This window comes from Pleuronectes platessa, chromosome 12 (genome assembly GCF_947347685.1).
Source record: "Pleuronectes platessa chromosome 12, fPlePla1.1, whole genome shotgun sequence".
Classification (NCBI taxonomy): domain Eukaryota; kingdom Metazoa; phylum Chordata; class Actinopteri; order Pleuronectiformes; family Pleuronectidae; genus Pleuronectes; species Pleuronectes platessa.
Window position 1 is genome coordinate 11,701,452 of NC_070637.1, and position 20,648 is coordinate 11,722,099.

At 41.0% G+C, this 20,648-nt stretch overlaps 1 long non-coding RNA gene across 3 annotated transcripts; it reads right to left on the reverse strand.

The window, feature by feature from the left end:
* Positions 1–10,758: 10,758 nt before the first annotated feature.
* Positions 10,759–13,564, reverse strand: LOC128453001 (uncharacterized). Of its 3 annotated transcripts, none has more exons than XR_008341461.1 (5): positions 13,431–13,564; positions 12,840–13,022; positions 11,942–12,220; positions 11,202–11,373; positions 10,759–10,995 (listed from the first exon to the last, which is right to left on the reverse strand). It is a non-coding gene; the product is annotated as an uncharacterized LOC128453001 (long non-coding RNA). The 3 variants fall into 3 exon arrangements; XR_008341460.1 differs by having other exon boundaries at positions 10,767–10,995; positions 11,226–11,373; XR_008341459.1 differs by lacking the exons at positions 10,759–10,995; positions 11,202–11,373 and having other exon boundaries at positions 11,400–12,220.
* Positions 13,565–20,648: the final 7,084 nt, after the last annotated feature.

The following is a 20,648-nucleotide window of genomic DNA, read 5'->3' on the forward strand; positions in this document are numbered from 1 at the left end:
TGGGGAGGTGAAGAAAGGATGACAGGGGAAGGGCAGAGGCAGAGGCATATCTGCTGAAATGAATGCACCAAAATAAAAGCTCAAAACACAGACCGTGGAATTGCTGACATTCTGGTGACATTTGGTGCATCAGTGGCATTTCGCAAGACATACGAGCACGTAGCTCAGTTCACATCACTCCTGGCATGAGACGGGATCGGACACCTTCTGAAATATTCAAGCTGCCACAGAGGACTGCTCATTAACATATCTAAGATGACTTTTTCACTTCATGTCTGCTGTTCACGCCACAAATTGCTCTTCATTATCCCTTGTTTTTACATGTTTTTTTCTCTTATGAAGCTCGACGAGTAGTTTAATTTACAGTAATGAAAACTGTAAGACACCCCGACCTCAATCTTTGTCTTGCTCCCTCTCGCTGCCTCCCTCTTTCTCTCCTCTCGTGGCTCCGTGTACATCCATCAGGGAGTGCTCCAACGGAGCGCGGCAGGCCCGACGATTGTCCTCATAAATTGTGTGTGTGTCGGGGTGCAGAGGGGCTAAGTGAGCAGTAAATAACAAAGGGTCCTGCCGCCATCCGCTCACCGTCGCCACGTTTCCGGCCACGCAAGATTACCCAGGATGCCCCTGGAGGGGTGTCTTCTTCCTCTGTGTGATGAATGGACAGGAGGAGGGAAGAACATGCCTTCGCCACCCGGCGTCTGACAGAGAAAAGGTGAGGTCCAGGAACCCTGCCGATTTAAATTGATGAGTGTCTTTATTTGGCCGTAAAAAAAGAGAAAGAGGCTGTTTGTCTCCCCCTTTCTGTAATAACAGATCGCTCTGCAGATATCTTTAACTGCCTTCATTCTTCACTGTCAGTCGCTTTTTTCTCTGTCCCACTCACTTTCTCTTGCTCTCCTGTGTCCTTTTCGATTTTTCCTCTCCTGCCTATTCTCTCTCCCTCTATTGACTGTGCATTCATAACCGCCCCTGGTCACTTATTTCTACTCTGTGTCTGTACTTTTCTACATCCCCACACTTCTCTCCAACATCCTGCTCCCGACTCTGTTCACTCCACCGGCTGTAACGCTCCGACATGCTATCAAAAACGCCATCAAACCTGAACATTCCACTCATAGCTCTCTTATTCACTACTCCTGGTACTTTCTTCCCCTTTTGATTGATGTAACTCTTTCACAGACTCAATTCCCCCTTTTTTTGTTCTCACCCATTATCATAAAGCTATATTTTATTCTAGGTAATAACATTTTATTGTGGTACCTGCCAGCTGACTTTTTTCCGGCACCTGATTCCTGACATTTTGCCTCGCCTTGCATTTTCCACTGTGCCTCTGCATGCTGTTACCATTCACCTTGATACTCAATATCATTCCATCTATCTTAGTCACCCTTTCCTCCCCCGCACCCCTTTCTCCCCCATTTGCCAGATTTAGACCTGACAAACTAAGGATCTGCATCCTAAACAACACCTGCTTTTGTTTATTTTGATTCCCGATTTCCAGGTAGTGACAGGTTTATTGTGCATTTTGGGATTTCGCTGCATCTGTTCCGTTTAGTTGAATGGCATGCAGCCATCCTGCGTAAAAAAGAAGCTAATGTTAGGTTTTAAGATAGTTGGGTTTGATGAGAGAGATTCTGCGTGACTGCCTCAGCCTCTCGCCTAGAGGAGCCGTCTCTCCTAACGTTGACAGCTGTAAGAAAGGAGATAAATAGGTTCAAAATGGGATGTTCAGCCTGTTCTCTGAGATATTCTTAACAAAGCTTATATAAGGGCTGAGTTATAGGTTGCTCTGTTTAAATGTTACCTTCCCTCTCTCTGTTTTTTGTTTGGATGAGAACATCATGTCGGAAACGTTAAACTGTCACATTTTGGCGATGACTTTGACAGGATGTGCTTAAAAGAGAAAATGGCCGTTATCAGGCCATGTGGCTAAGAGAATGATAATTTTGAGTCTCCCTCCCACACTAACATTACCATGTGATACTTAACGAAGTCAAAATAATGAGACATATTTATGCTTCTCTGCCATAGGACAAGAATAACATTTGTATGGATTTCCATATAAGCACTGCATATCGCATATGGATCAATAAAGTATTTAATAGTTTGATGTGTAACCTTTTTAAGTATATCGATTTGTGCAGTGGTCTGCATGAGGGCTCAATTTGGAGTGTATTGACTGTGGTGTTGTTGTGATATGTAGAGGGAGGGCCTCGGGCTCCGGGCAGACGCTCTCAACGCCACAGTTATTGACCCTCTCGACCTTCTCCCTACAAAGACAATATAGGCATCTCTATAGTGGTCCCATTATATTGTATCAACACTGCAGTGATATAAACAGAACCAGTCAGTCTGCATTTGTTGGAAACAGGATTGCTTAAAATGCTTCTACTTACAGCCTCTTAAACAGAGTTCCCAATAGAGTTTATCGAACCTCAACACTGATAAAGAGTCTTCTATTCCTGTAGCACTAAGTATTGAAAGTTGTTAAGTATAACACTGAATGCTTGATCGGTCTCTTATTTCTAAATGTTTGTATTCTTTTAAAAATGCAGCCTGACTTATGTAATTCAAGTCATCCTGTTCTCAATATTTCATTAAACTGCTTATTGGCTATATAAACACACACGTTCCACATTGAAAAATATCTAAACATAAGTTTGATGCAACAATAAGCTATAAAGGTTAGAGAGGTGTAGATCTATAGTTTGACAATGTCTATGTTTAGTTTCTCTTATATTCATCTGTGGTGTCTGGACACAGGCACTAGAGGTTTTTAGCTCGAAGTTAGCTATGGTTAGCTTGATACATGAGGTTTGTCAATGTTCTCAGCCTCATGTTTTTTTGATGATCAATATGTTTTTTTTTTCTTTGATTTATTCATTTCATTTGTTCATTCAAATCAGATTTGATCTAGCACTCAACTGGTCAAAATAAATTAATAATAATAATCAACAAGTTCATAATCAGCATTACTGCATTTTTCTCTATAAAAAATCTAAGAGCGGTTGTGCAACGTTCTTCTTAACTATTTTACATTCTCACACAGTTCAGTTCTTCAGTACTAGACTACTGGTGCCTTTAGGTGTGTGCATCAATCACTTGACCTTCACCTTGGTGGTCATTGCCGTCCATAGAGTCTCCTGCCTTCCCTGGCTAGTAATCTTTGTCTCCTGGTTAATTTCGTATTTAACAAACTCTTACAAACAAATGTAATTGTGAAAAACATATGGGACTGTTTCTTCTAACACCCCTGCATTTAAATAGTTTGATTTATGCTGTTGGATAAATCTGTATATTATAGAAAAACATTGTCATGTGTGAAAAGCTTTTAACATCAGGTATCTCAAAAATGTTTAATCTTTTATAAAAATTCTGGACGATCCCAGTCCCATTTCCCAAAAAAACTATAAATTTTCATAAAATTTGAGGCTAGATTTAATAGAAAATCTAATCTTTATCTTGATAAGTGCTACCACTTGTTGAACATGTGACTGTGCTGCAAAAATAGTTCACATGGTTCAACTCAAGTTCAATTTAATGTGAAGAAGAACTTTGTTTCAACTTGAAATTCAATAATAACAATTAATAATTTATAAAAGATGTTTAACTAATGAAATTTGTCAAAAATACATTTACACACTATTCTAATTACACTTTAAAGATAAGATAACAATATATCAACGGCCATGGTCATGTTAGATTAACTCAGATATGTAAGGCAAAAACTGTACCTTTATTTTTAACTAAAATGCCTCAATGTTTGATTAATGTTATGACAGTCATTTCAAAACTCAACTCTTCAATGTGTACAGTTTCTATATTTCAGTTTCCGGAGAGAAGTAAAGACATTTCGAAAGATTATTCGCAGTATCTTTTATATTTACAGATACAAAATTAATAACTTCTTGAGAATTGTATTATTAGTATGAAGATCCATTCATGGTTTAAGAAACACAAGGAGTTTTAACTCTCAAGCAATGAATGCTGGGGAGAGGTAATACCTTAGTTTTGTTTCTCTCTTCATTTAATGAGTTACAGTAAGTGAACATTTAGCTGTTTATTCATTCAACTCATCTATTCAAATTAAAAAGCTTCAAGGTAACGACTCTTGTGTAAAAATTAGAAAACAAACGAAACATGATACATTGAGCTAAGTATTTACTTATTTAACAACATATACATATTTAGTCAATGAGAGCATTTAACTTGATTCCCCTATTATATACAATTTTGAATTTGAATTTTTTGCTAATTATTTTATAAACATTTTAATTAATCTTGCCATGTGTGATATCTTTGAAGAGCTTGACTTCAATTTCAGGTATGCGTGCAACATAAGGTTAAAATAATGGACCCACCAATAGGTCTGTGTAGTGGAAAAAGCCTGATATAATTTCCCCAACACGTCCTGTTTAAACTGTGACGCTGTGAGAAAGCGGAGCAGCTGGACGAGATGGAATCGGTCAGCAATATCGCATCTCTTCAATTCTCTTATCGCCCTCTCCTCCCATCTCTCTCTCTCTGTCTGTCAGCCTTCATGGTTTCTTTCTGGCCTCCCAGTGTATCAGTAAAGAGGTAAGCAATGTCGCCTGGCTGGAGGTGACCCCCTGGACCCTATTAACATCAAACATACTCTGAGTGGCCAAAACACCAGCTCCGAAATTAACTCCCCTCTTCCCCTCTGCCACCATCGTTGCCAGAGCCCACTGCTGGGTGAATTAGATTGCAGGCTTTTTAATACAGCTTTTAATGGTTTATAAATTGCACGTAATGATTCCTCTTTTCTCTCTCTCTCTCTCTCTCTCGAACAGTGCTTTTTATGGCCTCTTGGCTTTCTCAGGGAGTGGGTGGGATTTAATATGTGGTGGAGGAGGCAGAGTGAGGAGGTGAAACTAGACCTGCTCGGCAGAACTCTCCCTGCCCTTAACGCTTCCCCAGGCTACGGAGAAGGGAGTCTCGGAGATAATGCTGGACACTGATACATTCTGGCTGTAGCACATAACGGCTGGGACATGACAGTGCCGCATGACGGAGTGGTCACCAGAGAAGTGAGAATTATCCGGACTTGTGTTCGGTGGCAGGTAGAGAGCGGGATCAGAGGTGCGATTTGTGGGAGAGGCCTCACCTCAGGGAGAGACAAAAATATGCACATCCCAACCAGACGCCGCAACCAAAATATGAGAAAGGACAGAGCAGAACACTCGTAATAGTACCCAAGTGCAAACATTAATGCATTTTTTTACACCTTACCAGTGCAGTACAACCACCTGAGTAAAGTCAGCCAGTGCCATCCAATATGTTGTGCCTGTACACCCTCTCCTCAGTCATGTGTACCTGAACTCCCCTTTGTGCTGCTGGAACAGTGGATGTTCTCCAGCTACACTTTTTCCCCCACATTGTCTTCGCAACACAATATTTTTCTTTTGCAGCATTTTAGTGTTAACTGGTTCTTTTGTTATTGCTCCAAAAAAACAACATAAAGCAATGTAAAATACAATGATACTCTGAGAATAGGTTGTAATACATTTAAAATTAATCAGGCATTTATCACGCATATTAAAATAGACAGCGTCTTCTAATGTTAAATTCATTCCAACACTTTCCTTCACTGGCAAACATTCGGCCTCCCATCAGTCTAGAGACTGGTAATTAGAGCAGTGTGGGAGGTTTTCAATTCCTAATGCGGCACAATATGAACAGTGGCCAGCATAAACCCAGTGCTTTCCTTGATGGTTCTTTGGCACTAAGTGAAATTCCAATTAACTGACCTAAATGTCTGCAGGGAGTGTTTGTCTGAGAGTGTGGTGAGAATGCAATTATGTTTTCCATTTTGTCCTCGGACGTCATCTGTCTAACAGCAGCAGCAGGAGCAGCGGCAGCAGCAACTTCTCAACCCAGTCTCATCAGAAAATGTTCAATGGTAACGTCGGTCCAAGTGGACCAACGTTACCATCTCACAATCTGGCCTCTCAGATTGTGAGATGGTAACATTTAGTCCTCCCATTGTTTTGCATTGGCGTGTTCTCACGTCACGTGACTCTCAAGCTCCCGTCTGCGGAGAGGAAAACATGGCGGAGATTCCTTGTTTTTTCAGATAAAAATATAATTTTGTAACTTAGTTTGGGCATAAAAATACATTCTGACACCATTTCTAGCGAGAAATGTGGTCTTTGCTTCCACAGTCTTTAGCCAGTTCGTGCTTATGATAAATATTTTAATAGTTATCACGCATGTTTTTATCGTTGCTATGATGGTTGCCATGGCACCACGGGCGCAGCTTGGTGTTTAAATCACAGTCCCTGCGTGGTGTCCTTCAGTGATCGTGAATGTTATTCATGTTATATAATAGTAATATTTGAGGCTAGATTACATCTCTAATGAGAAGGATCCTGCGAGTCTGTTCATACCGAGGCCGGCCCGAGTGCGCGACCGGCCCGAGCGGCGCGAGCCGAGCGGCCCGAGCGGCGCGAGCGGCCCGAGCGCGCGAGCGGACATGACGTGTGGCTGTCGTAAAAACCCTATTTGTAAACAACCAGCCCTTTAACTCGGGGCTGCGTCATAAACACGGCGCGCTTGGAAGACCACGATGTCATCTTCCTTCTGTCAGGTAAGTAGTTTATTGTTTTTAAAGATCGTTACGATCTAGGTTTACAGTCCGAGTGCGGAGAGAGTCCGTCAATCCACACTATGGACGCTGTTCATCAGCTAATACGCCATTGTTAGCCACATGCTTCAGCCCACGGTAGCCTGTGCTACCTGGGAGGTGAATACATGGTTGTTGAAAGCAGTTCAAGACGCTTAGCTCATCATTGAGGGACGCTACAATATCAATATAAACATGAATTTGATTTATGAATGCTTTAGATTAATAAGGAGTGTATTTGTCTACCATTACTCCACAATATCAGGTCAATTTGGTTTAATGTATAGTATGCACTATGACAATAATGTTTCCATGTTATGGAGTTGCGATTCATTTTATAAAACAATTGCTATGTTCTGTTTTTTAATCAAGGAGGATCCAAGTGAAGCTACAGGAGTTTCATTAACGTCAACAACTTGGACCAAACAGTTTGTTTTGCTTGATGAAGAGCAGGAAGGGCAGCCTGGAGAGAAAGAGAAGCCGGGTTGAGCCCACTACCATCATCCATGTACCACGAGGAAGATGAGGGAGAGAAATGATCCTACCATTAAAGAGGTACTTTTAAGTTACATACCAGAAAAAACATTTTATATAATTTGCCAAATATACATTTTTATTAAATCCCCAAAGTACACTTGCTGAAATACAAGTTAATATCACACTGAAAGAATTTTGATCAATCATGCTTCCCTGCTGTGATTGTTTAACTAGGAAAACAACTTTTTCCACAGGAAGGCAAGTAAATTTAAGGAATACATGTGCAAAGTTTTCCTCTGTTATGTATAATGATGACCCCCATCAAACATAATGTTAGCAATATTTACACCTTTTAATTTATACTGTTTATTTCTGTCTACATGTGTGAATTTGCCTTCATTAGTTTCAGAAAAGAGCGATGATGTATCGGTCAGTGGGCGGCAGCACGAGACTCCGCAAACTAGTCTGTAAGCAAAGCAGACGAAGGCATCGAGGTTGCGGCCTGCCATCATTGTTATTTTGCTTAAGGGACTGAATATGTTTCATGTAGAAATATTAGCATTTCCCTTATATCTACCAAAACTGCTTGTTTCACAGACTGCAGTTTTGTTTTGATCCGATGTGGTGTGCAAATACAACCGTATCTGCAATGGGTTGTGGGGCATTAACATTTGTAACTCTAATTTTGTTTTGACAGACTGTGAAAAGAACGTTGAGAACATCACCACTCTACAGGAAGACACAGTCCAGTAATGGGTGTCAGAAGTTCAGTAGTGAACGACAGGTACTGTGGAAAAATATGTGTCATTGTTGTACAATGTCCTTTGACTCTGTTTAAACAAGGTTAACACAAAAAGGTTTGATTGTAAACTGATATCGGTATGAATTCATGTTATTCTCCTCGTCAAAAGAAACAAACAATCCAAATTACCTGCAGAAAGCCCTTGATGGACGCTTCAGCTGCATCGTCAGACTGGTGAGACAGCAAGATGCCAACTTTAATGCCAATTTATTTGTGTAACATTCTGTGACCAAATGTATAGATAACTTTTTGTAGATTGTAAAAAATAGATAACCCATTTATTACAAAAAAACTACACTAGAATTATCGCACTGCGTTGTATGACTCCGCTAACCAGAGCAGTGTCCGTCTACATATTTCTACATATTTTCTCTCATATAAATGACACTGTATCTCTTGACAACTGAAACCATAAGATGAGGTCAGTGTGGCCTTGACCTTTTTACTTTAAGACAAATACAAAGTTAGACAATCCGAAAACATGCAGTTATGCCTCCGGCGACTCGCTATTGCAGAGGCATTAAAACCGTAGTGTAGTAGATTGGATTTTATTGGTGTTACATTGGACATCTTGTATGGGTACACCAAAAAATATATTTGGTTTCACATTCTAGATGGCAATAAGCAGAGTCATCAACTCAGGAAAAATATTTCTGTAGAAAAGAAAGCCTTGTATGTGTGTATGTATACATACACACAAACGCACAATTGAGACGTTTTTGTCTTTTATCATATATTCTCAGGCAGTACTGATGCATTTACTGAGAGGGGACGTGAGGGCCTACTCTGCGTGCTCAGAGTTCAAGCCCAGCAGGCTGCAGCGGGCCTGACATATTCTGGAACAGCAGCACAGTCTTTGGATGACTCCTCTGAAGATGAAAACATGGCGAGGTACTTCTCCACTGATGAAGAACTGTGAGGGCTGTGATTAGCTACACTCTCTTGCTACAAGGCTACTCATGCTACTCCCTGGCAGCCTTAGGAAGGCATTAGCTTGCTGTGTGGTAGCTGTTAGCTTCAGCATTTTTAGTTTTTAGTGGCCTGTCTGACGTTTATGTTAAAAAAAAATCAGAGGGAACCATCTTCATAATTTAACACTATGGTTTGTTTGTGTCCTTCAGTTCTTCTCAAGAGAAGCAGTACAGGTGTGCCTCAGCTCCACGGTCCCTCCTGCAGCCTCCGCTCCTGATGCTAACCTCATGTCTCCATCACACCAAGCAGCAGACCTGGATTGACAGACCTTTCTCCAGAGCTGCCCCCTCCCTCTGAAACCCCCCTCTCCAAAACACTATTTGTGTAGTTTTTAAAGTATTTTTTGCATGAGAATTGTTGATCATAACATTTCCAGCAGATGCCTTAATATAATGTTTGTGCACAATAAATGACATTGATCATAACATAATGGTATTTCCTTGCACTTCTACACCATGATATTGTCAGATAAGATGCTGATTACATTAAAGCAGTGAATGCTCTGCTTTAAGCAACATAAACACACAATGATTCAATGGATCTGAAGTAGAATGGGCACATTACATTCTGTAGAGAATGCCTCAGTTATGGAAGTCAGAAAATAACTTTCTTTATCTGAGGTTCCAGTCATTTATAGTCACAGCAAAGCACACAGGTCTGGTTGTCTAAGTGGCGCCCATATCATATTGTTTAAGATGTGTAACATCAAGTTTGTGTTTCAGTGCAAAATTAGTCATTAGTCAAGAGTTCACCTTCTTCTTTACACTAAAATTAGGTGACCCAGATGTTTCACAATGCAATCTGATAAGGTCTTATGAGAAACATTCTTAACATTAAAGAAATCAACACAGAGGATAGCAATATCTGTTTGACTTTAATCCGTAGCTGATAATCAGCGGCCTGACTTATTCAAACACATTAATACTACAATGAATAAGGCAGGGGTTTTCCATCAGAAATCATTTCTGGGACATTAATTTAAAAGATCTCCAGTATAAGCAAATGTATTCTAAAATTGGTTTATATCCAAGTGTGAGGCTGTCCTGGCACATGGAAATAAGATATATATATATTGTTTGTATTAGCTTTCCCTCAGTTTAGTACTTGCACTTCTTGAAAAGCTCTATATAAATAAGATGTATTAATGTTTATACATTGCCCTCTAGAATATGTTTTCCTAAAAGTCACTGTAGATACAGAAATAACAGTATGGTTCAGGTGACAGTAAGTGGAAGCTGAAGGTAATTTCCATGTGCTCAAGAGAAACATAACGTGACGATATAGTTGATTTCTGATAGAAGGCCCTGCCTCATTCATTGTAGTATTAATGTGTTTGAATAAGTCAGGCTGCCGATTACCAGCTACTGATTAAAGTCAAACAGTTATTGCTATCCTCTGTGTTGATTTCTTTAATGTTAAGAATGTTTCTCATAAGACCTTATCAGATTGCATTGTGAAACATCTGGGTCACCTAATTTTAGTGTAAACAAGATGGTGAACTCTTGACTAATGACTAATTTTGCACTGAAACACAAACTTGATGTTACACATCTTAAACAATGATATGGGCGCCACTTAGACAACCAGACCTGTGTGCTTTGCTGTGACTATAAATGGCTGGAACCTCAGATAAAGAAAGTTATTTTCTGACTTCCATAACTGAGGCATTCTCTACAGAATGTAATGTGCCCATTCTACTTCAGATCCATTGAATCATTGTGTGTTTATGTTGCTTAAAGCAGAGCATTCACTGCTTTAATGTAATCAGCATCTTATCTGACAATATCATGGTGTAGAAGTGCAAGGAAATACCATTATGTTATGATCAATGTCATTTATTGTGCACAAACATTATATTAAGGCATCTGCTGGAAATGTTATGATCAACAATTCTCATGCAAAAAATACTTTAAAAACTACACAAATAGTGTTTTGGAGAGGGGGGTTTCAGAGGGAGGGGGCAGCTCTGGAGAAAGGTCTGTCAATCCAGGTCTGCTGCTTGGTGTGATGGAGACATGAGGTTAGCATCAGGAGCGGAGGCTGCAGGAGGGACCGTGGAGCTGAGGCACACCTGTACTGCTTCTCTTGAGAAGAACTGAAGGACACAAACAAACCATAGTGTTAAATTATGAAGATGGTTCCCTCTGATTTTTTTTTAACATAAACGTCAGACAGGCCACTAAAAACTAAAAATGCTGAAGCTAACAGCTACCACACAGCAAGCTAATGCCTTCCTAAGGCTGCCAGGGAGTAGCATGAGTAGCCTTGTAGCAAGAGAGTGTAGCTAATCACAGCCCTCACAGTTCTTCATCAGTGGAGAAGTACCTCGCCATGTTTTCATCTTCAGAGGAGTCATCCAAAGACTGTGCTGCTGTTCCAGAATATGTCAGGCCCGCTGCAGCCTGCTGGGCTTGAACTCTGAGCACGCAGAGTAGGCCCTCACGTCCCCTCTCAGTAAATGCATCAGTACTGCCTGAGAATATATGATAAAAGACAAAAACGTCTCAATTGTGCGTTTGTGTGTATGTATACATACACACATACAAGGCTTTCTTTTCTACAGAAATATTTTTCCTGAGTTGATGACTCTGCTTATTGCCATCTAGAATGTGAAACCAAATATATTTTTTGGTGTACCCATACAAGATGTCCAATGTAACACCAATAAAATCCAATCTACTACACTACGGTTTTAATGCCTCTGCAATAGCGAGTCGCCGGAGGCATAACTGCATGTTTTCGGATTGTCTAACTTTGTATTTGTCTTAAAGTAAAAAGGTCAAGGCCACACTGACCTCATCTTATGGTTTCAGTTGTCAAGAGATACAGTGTCATTTATATGAGAGAAAATATGTAGAAATATGTAGACGGACACTGCTCTGGTTAGTGGAGTCATACAACGCAGTGCGATAATTCTAGTGTAGTTTTTTTGTAATAAATGGGTTATCTATTTTTACAATCTACAAAAAGTTATCTATACATTTGGTCACAGAATGTTACACAAATAAATTGGCATTAAAGTTGGCATCTTGCTGTCTCACCAGTCTGACGATGCAGCTGAAGCGTCCATCAAGGGCTTTCTGCAGGTAATTTGGATTGTTTGTTTCTTTTGACGAGGAGAATAACATGAATTCATACCGATATCAGTTTACAATCAAACCTTTTTGTGTTAACCTTGTTTAAACAGAGTCAAAGGACATTGTACAACAATGACACATATTTTTCCACAGTACCTGTCGTTCACTACTGAACTTCTGACACCCATTACTGGACTGTGTCTTCCTGTAGAGTGGTGATGTTCTCAACGTTCTTTTCACAGTCTGTCAAAACAAAATTAGAGTTACAAATGTTAATGCCCCACAACCCATTGCAGATACGGTTGTATTTGCACACCACATCGGATCAAAACAAAACTGCAGTCTGTGAAACAAGCAGTTTTGGTAGATATAAGGGAAATGCTAATATTTCTACATGAAACATATTCAGTCCCTTAAGCAAAATAACAATGATGGCAGGCCGCAACCTCGATGCCTTCGTCTGCTTTGCTTACAGACTAGTTTGCGGAGTCTCGTGCTGCCGCCCACTGACCGATACATCATCGCTCTTTTCTGAAACTAATGAAGGCAAATTCACACATGTAGACAGAAATAAACAGTATAAATTAAAAGGTGTAAATATTGCTAACATTATGTTTGATGGGGGTCATCATTATACATAACAGAGGAAAACTTTGCACATGTATTCCTTAAATTTACTTGCCTTCCTGTGGAAAAAGTTGTTTTCCTAGTTAAACAATCACAGCAGGGAAGCATGATTGATCAAAATTCTTTCAGTGTGATATTAACTTGTATTTCAGCAAGTGTACTTTGGGGATTTAATAAAAATGTATATTTGGCAAATTATATAAAATGTTTTTTCTGGTATGTAACTTAAAAGTACCTCTTTAATGGTAGGATCATTTCTCTCCCTCATCTTCCTCGTGGTACGTGGATGATGGTAGTGGGCTCAACCCGGCTTCTCTTTCTCTCCAGGCTGCCCTTCCTGCTCTTCATCAAGCAAAACAAACTGTTTGGTCCAAGTTGTTGACGTTAATGAAACTCCTGTAGCTTCACTTGGATCCTCCTTGATTAAAAAACAGAACATAGCAATTGTTTTATAAAATGAATCGCAACTCCATAACATGGAAACATTATTGTCATAGTGCATACTATACATTAAACCAAATTGACCTGATATTGTGGAGTAATGGTAGACAAATACACTCCTTATTAATCTAAAGCATTCATAAATCAAATTCATGTTTATATTGATATTGTAGCGTCCCTCAATGATGAGCTAAGCGTCTTGAACTGCTTTCAACAACCATGTATTCACCTCCCAGGTAGCACAGGCTACCGTGGGCTGAAGCATGTGGCTAACAATGGCGTATTAGCTGATGAACAGCGTCCATAGTGTGGATTGACGGACTCTCTCCGCACTCGGACTGTAAACCTAGATCGTAACGATCTTTAAAAACAATAAACTACTTACCTGACAGAAGGAAGATGACATCGTGGTCTTCCAAGCGCGCCGTGTTTATGACGCAGCCCCGAGTTAAAGGGCTGGTTGTTTACAAATAGGGTTTTTACGACAGCCACACGTCATGTCCGCTCGCGCACTCGGTCCGCTCGCGCACTCGGGCCGCTCGGCTCGCGCCGCTCGGGCCGGTCGCGCACTCGGGCCGGCCTCGGTATAAACAGACTCGCATGATCCTTCTCATTAGAGATGTAATCTAGCCTCAAATATTACTATTATATAACATGAATAACATTCACGATCACTGAAGGACACCACGCAGGGACTGTGATTTAAACACCAAGCTGCGCCCGTGGTGCCATGGCAACCATCATAGCAACGATAAAAACATGCGTGATAACTATTCAAATATTTATCATAAGCACGAACTGGCTAAAGACTGTGGAAGCAAAGACCACATTTCTCGCTAGAAATGGTGTCAGAATGTATTTTTATGCCCAAACTAAGTTACAAAATTATATTTTTATCTGAAAAAACAAGGAACCTCCGCCATGTTTTCCTCTCCGCAGACGGGAGCTTGAGAGTCACGTGACGTGAGAACACGCCAATGCAAAACAATGGGAGGACTAAATGTTACCATCTCACAATCTGAGAGGCCAGATTGTGAGATGGTAACGTCGGTCCAAGTGGACCAACGTTACCATTGAACATTTTCTGATGAGACTGGGTTGAACTTCTGGTGGGTGCACGTGTTGGAGAGGCTGTTTTGTCAAGCTGTACTTTTACTTCTCCACTCCGCAGCTCTGGAAGCGTAAAATGTGGCTCATTATGTGTTTCCAATGGTCCACCGGACTGCAGAACTGAGGGAGCAGTTCTGAGAGAACAAGAGAGGAATCATTTACATCGTGTGCAGTGAAGCACTCAAGGTAGCCAGGCTCAGCCAGACTCCTTGTCACGCAGTCATTGTCATATTGAGGTGTGACATCGCTAACGACTTCAGTCCTATGAGCCTCTTAGGAAGCGAGACAACAACATGGAGAATATGAGAATGTACCCCCCCCCCTCGGGAAACAAATTAATGTCCCTGATCTCCATATGTGCATTTTAAGAGGTTTGGAGGTCAGTAATCCATGAGATTCAGGTTAAATGTTCCAATTAAGTTGGGCCTATAAGTTCCACTGTAATTACCGAAGAACATATATCTCAGTGGTAATCAAGCCTGCTTTGTTTTAAGAGCTCCTCCTTTCCTGGGCCCATGCAGCTCTAAAAACAAGACAAAAACAGAGAAAATGTTAACTGAATAAGCTAAATTGTCTGCCAGCCGATGAGGAACATTTTATTTGACAATTACAAAGATAACAACTGCACGAAAAGCTTATATATTTTCATTATTTGAGGTATTTCATCTTACTTTGATATGTTTTTGCAGTGTACCTGCTCTTCCTCTCCTGTCTGCATCAACTTCTCTCTTTTCTTTCCATCTCCTCATCTTGTCCTATGTCTCTTCACTTCCCAAAGCCGAGCTTTGATTGATGCGGTTTCATTTTCCGCCACTGTCAGTGAGGAAAGTAATGACAGGCTCAATTGATATTTATATGCAAACGTTAGCAGCCTCCACTAGGAAATTCTAGCAAGTAAAGTAAAAATATAGAGCAGAAAATATGTACCTCATCTTAACATGCATTTCAACTCTTTACACCAAATTAATTGAAAAAAAAAAAAAAGATTAAGCCGACCCCCACATTCAGGGGCTGCCATCTTGCACCGGTGATGTCATTTGGAGCCAGTGTATTCACAGAGGTGAATAGCGAATGTAGCTTAGGTATCAAAGTCACTTACTCAACCAATAAAAAGTCAGAGCCACCTGTCAGTCATTACATCTCACCCATAGATTGTACTTGGTCGGCTGATGGCTGGCAGCAGTATTGGTCATAAACAGGTTATAAGCTGGTCAGGTTTATGAATTATACCGCAGCCAGCCACCAGGTTGCGACCAGGATGTCTTGGGATTCACTTTTGGGGGAGCTGTTACATCATCCATTTATTATAAACACTTATACAGTGAAGCTAACTATGTGGCATTGTGATGGATGGCCACTGTTTAATGTAGCGTGACTGCACAGGGGCTATTTGTCAGCTGATGTCTGGGGCTGAAAGGCATTGAAGTACAAGCAGTCTGCTAGTGCCTGTTCAGTTAGCTGACATTATCAAAGCCTCATTGTGTTGAGTAAAGATTTTGTCGAAACAACAACATCATTTATAGGGTTTTAAGCCAAGTACTTCACAATAATTACCGTATAAACCTCTGAAAAATACCAAGATTGGTGAGTTTGGCCATGGGTGCCATGGGTAGTGATGAAGAAATACCTGCTACCAAACTACACTATCCAACTGAGAACAGTTGGGAGCGCAACACTGTCTAACTGCCCCATGCTGTGCTTTAAAGAATGGTTCAAAACAATTTAGTTTATCAAAGGGAGACTCCTGCCCTACTTTCTCCAGCTTTCTCTGAATTCTCAGCTATTACAAACGCTGCCTGCAGACCTTTGCTGGGATGAGAACGGCTCCAGAGACAGAAATGTGTCCATATAAATAAATACCCCTGTGTTTAAATTACCTGTTCATTTTTTAAAAACATGTGATTATCATATTGTCACAACTTCTTCTTCTTCTTCACGACGAATCTTACAGGCCTAGCAGGGATTTGAAAAAAAATAATAAATCAAAAGACGGGAGATGAAGAGGAGAAGGATGAACACAATGACAAAAGGGGATGTGGTTTCGTAAGGGCAGACAGCGCGGATAAAGGTTAAGGAAAATAGGAAACACAAGAACACACAGGTACAAACACACTCACACAAAAACATGAAGAGAGAGATAAGGAGCGGTGAAAGAAAATGCTGATCCATGCTCCCTGTCTGGGAAGGCAGAAACAGAACATTGATTCTGCAAGATCCTCAAATGAAAAATCCATGGGGGTAAGGAACTCTTCGGTCCTGCGGCAGAGACAGGGCACCGGCGGTCAGGTTCTTGTATCGCAACTGACACTGAGCCCGGGCCTCTCACATGGTGGCAGTGGACAGTGCTGGATCAGCTGGACTGGGGCCAAAACCAACCAAACCAGCAGGACGCCTGCTGAGAACAAGATATATAGAGGAACATTCAGTTTGGGGCTTCGAGAAGAATTAAAACAGAAATTGTCTTTGTGTTGTTTGAATGAAACCAAATTAGTGACGTAATTTGGGGAAAATGTATTTAAGACAATTTAGGACAACAAAAAATGTAACATACTGGCAATAAATCATAATCTTTATAATGAAAATTCTCCAAACTAAAGGCATCTGAAACTAAATGTACTATTTTAGGCATAACACAATTTGTGCTCATTTTAGAAAAAGACAGATACCTACACAGGATACTTAAAGTTGCAGTTCTACATTCAACAACTGGATGTCAAATAACACGTTATTTGAGAAAAGAATAACCTATAAAATCATAAATCAAGAACTGAAATATATGAATTGATTTAGTAAATTCATTAAATATGAAACACAACTAAGTGATGAAACAGAATTCTGAAGTTCTGTCTGTTTTATTCTAAATTTATAAATATGCAAAATGTATGATGATGCAGTACATGTATGTATGTATGTGCATGCACGATCATAACAACTTAATAATATTTCTTTCACTCCTTTTTTGTTTCTTTGTTGTCATTATTATCAGTATATACTGTACATACATAAACATTATTTTATATTTTATATACATTATATTTATTTATTCACAAAAAAATAATAGTGTTAGCCTTCTTTAAGAATGATAAATATTATAATAGCAAATGTAAAATTGTGACAACACGGGGACTCCCACAATAAACTATATATATATTACATTATGAGCATGATATTTTATGTTCTTGTATTGGTTGCCTGGCATTTTGATCCCATTAATCCCTAACTGTGCTTCTGACCATTGTTCCTAAAACTGAAGAAAACATGGTCACTCCCTCTACCTGTAAAGAACTGATAAAGAAGCCGTGCGTCGTTATCTGTGGTTCCATTTGAACTCCCCCCATTAAACCAGGGCACAGGATTCAGGCTGGGGTGAGGGAGGTCCTTTTTTTTTCTCATCACAACCCACTGTCAGCGCACGTTCACGCCACAGAGGCACTAATCTCTACCCCTGATATGCTAATATGCCTCCACCCCTACGCTCCAGCCCCGCACATCCCTTTTGATGGCGGCCACACCTAGATGCAGAGAAGGGGGAGGCAAGAGGAAGTCATTAATGCATACCCTGCAGGAGTCTGCCTGGGCCTGGGCTGGGTGAGATGGGCAGCGGCACTTTGGTTGTGTATTCGCAGGGGGGAAGAAAAAGAGGAATCTCCGGGGAGCACTCGATCGCTTTAGTTACTGGCAATGCTCTAGTTCCCCCTGGGGTAGTCCCAGTCCCCAGCAGACAGGATAGCAATCAGACACGCAGGGTGTGGGGCAGGAAGGAAATGTTGTAGTCCCAGTGTGTGTGTGTGTGTGTGTGTGTGTGTGTGTGTGTGTGTGTGTGTGTGTATTTGGGAGATTAAAGGTGACAGTCATCGCTTTGCTTAGACCTGCTCACCTGCCACAAACTGTCAGTAACCAAATCTGCTCATTGAAGCGTACTGCACCTGTCAGCAGTTAGTGCGCGTCACAGCTTGCATGTGTGTGTGTGTGTGTACATGTGCGGAGACTTTCAGGGTGCACGTCTGGCTCTTTATGCCATCTCACCTGCATCTATGCTGATGGATGTAGCCTAATGTATATCTTCTCAAAAGAGGTGCTCGGGTCATCCCTGTGCCGCTTTCGGAGGAACCACACTCCTTCGGTTGTGTGCTGCTCTTTCGCATGAACCACAGTGAAAAGTAATGACGTGCGTGTTTGAATTCCTGCATAATCATTTCAATTGATGCCTTGTTTTGTGTCACTTAAAAACCTACAGATTAACATACTCTTGAACAACATTTTCCGACTGGTTATGTATTGGTGTGTGTATTTACATTTATGCGGGGAAGCGAACAATCGATGACATTGTTTGTAGCATTCTTTCCTCCCTACTTCAAAAACTGTGGATTAACATAATTCAAATAAATATACCTACAGTATCTGTGGTGTTACTGCGAGAGGAAAAGAGACAGAGAAGGACACACAGCATTTCTCTGCCTGAAGCACCTTAACTGATCATATATGTCTCCTATCAAAGGCTATGAGCTGTTTAATAGTTTGAATATAACCTCTTCATTTGTCACAGGCAATAATCACATTGTAACTCAGCTTTAATGGTGATGTGCAGAACCATAATGTGAATTCATACTGATTACTGTCTGCGCATGTGTGCGTGCATGCGTGGGTGGGTGAATTTCCGCGAGACAAGGATCTCTGCACATCCCTTATTAAAGTTGGATATTATGACAACTCAGTTTTTTGACACATATTAAAGACGGTATCTCATCTTTAAAGGCCCTTTGTGTTTTTGGGTTGGGTTGTTTCTATTTTTCTCCGTGGATCAAAGTTACTGTTCCTGACGATCTTAATCCAAGAGAGGATCCTTGGAGGTGCAAAATTGCACTGAAGACAAAAGGGAGAAAAAAATGTTTAGACGAAAGCGATGCAATACATTCTAATGAGCTAACAGGAGATGAGTGTTGCATTTATATGCCCACTGCATTCAAATCCCCACCTCATAACTGCATTCGTTGTAAATAAATATGAGCAATCAGCTAAGAACGGCAATAAAGAGCCCATAAAGTGCTGCAAACAGTGCGATGGGAGGAAATTGCATTTCAGCACAGACAGATGGACAGAAAGAGAGAGAGGAGAAGAAGGCAGCAAAATATACCAAAGGAAGAACTATAATCTTTTTTTCCTTGACCCCTGTATCTAAAGACTGAGTGGAAGGTCAGACAAATATATAAAGGTTGTGGTATTTGGACCATCCGAGCACAACCCTGGTAACAAAGAGCTAACAACAGGCAGCAATAGTGGTCCTGGAAAAGGAGAGAATAGGGAGCTAGAGAGAGGTTAAAAAGAAGTGTCGTATCCTCGGCTTCCTCAGCCCTGCGGCATGGGGTCACCTCAGAGACTGGAGACTGAATTACCCACCAGCCCCGGACGCTCGCAGGATCAGGCGGACAAGGGGAGAGGACGAGTGGAGTTAATGAAGGGGAGAGACGGTTCAAGTCCCCCATGGGCCCCGAGGCACCTGCCCGGCCAGCTCCCACCAGCCCAGCCTTCTCTGATTGGCTAATTATCATCATAGATTTAGCCCAGAGTCAAATCACTGATTGATTGGAGTGCTCTAAATCTCTCTCTGGTCTCTCGCTGTCTCTCCTTCCTATCGCGCTCCCTCCGTGGAAACACCAGGAGTCCCACTGCGGGGACGCGCGGCACAGCAGCAGCACAGCAGCAGCAGGTGACCGGTCCTTCTGCAGTGTTGACACATGGCCTCAACTGCGGTGATTTCATACCCCCGTGGACACATAATTAATGTGTTAAGTGCTCAAAAAGAAATGATTTGACTCTACAGATAATTGCTTATCACAGCCTAATAACTGACAGAACATTTTTCAAATGGGAACAAGGGAAGAAAGGCCACAGTCTCACTCATCCTGGGTCGACATAATTCCAGTAATAGATGTAATTTGCCTTCACCACAAAGGAGGTGTAATTACATAAGTGTTGTTATGTTTGGTTATATTCATTCATCAGTGATTAAGTAGCGCTTGGTCCGATTGGGATCTCGTGACAGGTTCATTCACCTTTACTTTAAAAGCCAAAGGGAGTACATATGCTGTGCAGCTTATGAGCGTTGGCATTAGTCATGACTGTTAATGCGGCTGCATTTTCTTTTTTTTTCTTCCCCAGCGGTAAACTTGTTGAATTCTGCGTAATCATTCTAAACCTGATATGCTCGCAGAAATTACGCTTCTGTTTGGAACTGAGAGTCATTTATTCCGACAATGTGAGCCGACGTGGTTTATATCAGAAGGCACACGACAGGAGTTTAAATTTGGATATTTGAATTGTGTCTATATGAGAGTGTGTAAAAAGCTTCCCTTTTGTTTCCTTATCTGCCTCCAGTTCAAACTGAGTGCGGGAGACGTCGGGTTCCTCTCGCTGGAAGAACAAGGGATGAAGACGTAAACAAGCTGAGCACAGGTTGCGAGTAGGTACGTCCCCTATTTCTCCATGTGTCGGA